Source organism: Tupaia chinensis, unplaced genomic scaffold (genome assembly GCF_000334495.1).
Source record: "Tupaia chinensis unplaced genomic scaffold, TupChi_1.0 Scaffold000451_2, whole genome shotgun sequence".
Taxonomy (NCBI): Eukaryota; Metazoa; Chordata; class Mammalia; order Scandentia; family Tupaiidae; genus Tupaia; species Tupaia belangeri.
The window spans coordinates 2,732,343-2,734,977 of record NW_006159958.1 but is presented as its reverse complement, the minus strand read 5'-3'; positions in this window follow the sequence as shown (position 1 = coordinate 2,734,977).

The window sequence follows — 2,635 nt, the reverse complement described above, 5'->3', positions numbered from 1 at the left end:
GGAAAGAACATTTCGGGCAGAAAGAACAAGTGCAAGGGATTTGAGGAAGGTCCTAGAACAGGCAAGATGGCACAATGGATGGAGAAAAACTCCAGTCCTGAAGTAAACAGATTGATTTGAATCCTGGCTACACCACTTACTAGTGGTACAACTTTGGGCAAGTTACTAACCTCTTGACTTCTATTTTTTTTTTTAAGAATTATTTAATTTAATTTTATTTATTTATCTATTTTAATTTGACCCGAGAGAGAGAGAGAGTGAGAAAGCAAGCCGCCAGGTCCGGGACTCGAACCATGGTTGGCCACATGGGAGTTCAGCGCTCTCGACCACCACACCACCTCTGGCTCTCGTGAAGTCTCTAACTCAATTTTTTCTTCTGTTGAATGAAGGTGCCACTTTGTAGACTTTTGCATAAAGGCATTAACGCAGCAGATTAGAGACTGAAAAGACTTGTATGGCCGGCATCTGGGAAATTCGTATTTGGAGCGTCAACTGGGTAGTCAACACTTAACCCGTACGGGAAAGTTGACTAATTGTACAAAAACCCATGATTTATGCTTAACACCTGCTTTCCAACTAGAAGTTCAGAATTTTGGTCTGTGCTAGGCAGAGGGTGCCTACCTGATCAGCCCCCAATAAAGCCCCAGCCATTGACTCTCTAACTGGCTTCCCTGGGCAGAAACATGACTTGGGTGTGGCTGCATCTTCATTGCTAAGGGAGAAGTGAGCTCTGTGTGATCCCTCACGGAAGGAGTATGCACATGGATTCTCTCAGACTTTATTTTATTTTGAGAGGTTTTTGCTATAGGGCATGTGTGCCAGCTGCTGGTCCCTGTCTTTTCTTATGATCTAGTTTTGTATCTTTAATATACGACTGCAATAAATCTTAATCATGACTACAACTATGAGTCCCTTGAGTTCTAGGCAATCCCTGAATGTGTGGATGGTCTTGGGGCCCTCCTGGCACAGGTTAATACAAGCATTAAATGGCATAATAAATGCAAAGCATTTAACAGAATACTTAGCTCACAGTTTTCAAAATAAGAATGGTGATGGTCTTGGTGACAATGGGGATGATCAGTACGGAGCCATGCACTGGACAGGAGCCCAATGTCCATCTTTTAGTTTTCCATCCTCTCTCCCTATAAGCCATCATATCCCTTAGCCTCTTAGTGAATGCACAACCCAGTGCCTTTATAACAGCAACTCACTGCTGGTAAGTACCTCAAATTCAGCCTCCTGCTTTGTCCTATCAGAATAGCAAGACCCACGGACCAGGAGACGCGTAGCTGTTATGCTGCTGGACTCCCACATGTGCAACCACGGTTCAAGTCCTGGACCCAGTGGCTTCAAAATTACACCAGGTGTGTGTGTCTATGCATGCTAGCTAGGACCCTGAGAGAAGAATGGAGAAGGGATTGTGACATGGTCATCACCCCTGGGGGGGTGTGTGTGAGTGATTTCTTGCTTTCCATCTGTGTGTGTGTGTTTCTCTCTCTCTGTCTCTCTGGTGAGCGCATGCACCCTATAGCAAAAATCTTGCCAAAAAGAAAAGAATAGTGACCAGCAGTTGGCATAATGGCTGTGTTGCTGGACTCCCATGTAGTTGACTGAAGTTCGAGTCCTGGACCCGGTGGCTTAAGCTCAGGCCGGGTGCGTGTGCATGCGTGCCCAACATCCCGAGAGGAGAATGGAGAAGGGATTGTGGTGTTGCCATCCCCTCTGGGGGGTGATTTCTCGCTTTCTGTTTCTCTGTCTCTGTCTTTCTGGCAAGTGAACGTACCCTATAGCAAAAATAAATAAAAAATAATTTAAAAAAAACTCTCCATGAATAAATAAATGAGAAATCAATGACCAAATGTGATTTTAATTTTAAAAAAGAAAGGAAAAAGAAAGAATAGCAAGGCCCAGAGAGGGGGCATGAAATGATCGAGGTCAGGTAGCAAGTTGGTGAGAGTTGGCAAGAATCCAGGTTTGCCTTTTACATCCTACATTGGTTTCACTGTCTCCTGGGATACGGAATGCAGGTTAGGAGTAAGCACAGTTAACCTTGAAACAGGCTTTTAGGAGCCCAACTGCCGTGTGTGTGTGAGTGTGCGCGCGTGTATGAGACAGAGAGAGACAGAGAGAAAGAGAGAGCGCTGATGTAAAGGCAGAGTGAAGTCATTGATCGCCTGTATCTCCATTCGGGATGGGGGATGCATGCAGCGAGCAGGAGAGGGCACACCCGGGGGATGCCATCACAATGATCCCCAGCTGGAGGACGGGGTAAACAGGACGCAGGGAGCAGCCAGTGCACGCAGCCTAGAGGACGCACAGCGGAGAGCCCCACTTCGGACCACGGCAGGTGACCAGGACCCTCCGGGCGGCGCCCGCTCACGCAGCAGCCCAGGCCACATACATTGTAGATGGCGAAGACGTGAGATTGGGGGCCCAGAGATCCGCCTGGGCCGGGTCTAGAGAACTCAATCATCCCCGTGCCCCCACGGAATGTGCGGACGAGGGGAGCAAGCGAAGAGTACCCCGAAACGCTGCAGGGCGACTGAGACGGAGACGCAGGTCCTGCCGGGCTGACGGTGCCGGCTCCGCCGTCCCTCCGCCGCCCCGCCCGGCCGCCGCGCCCGCGCCCCCGGAC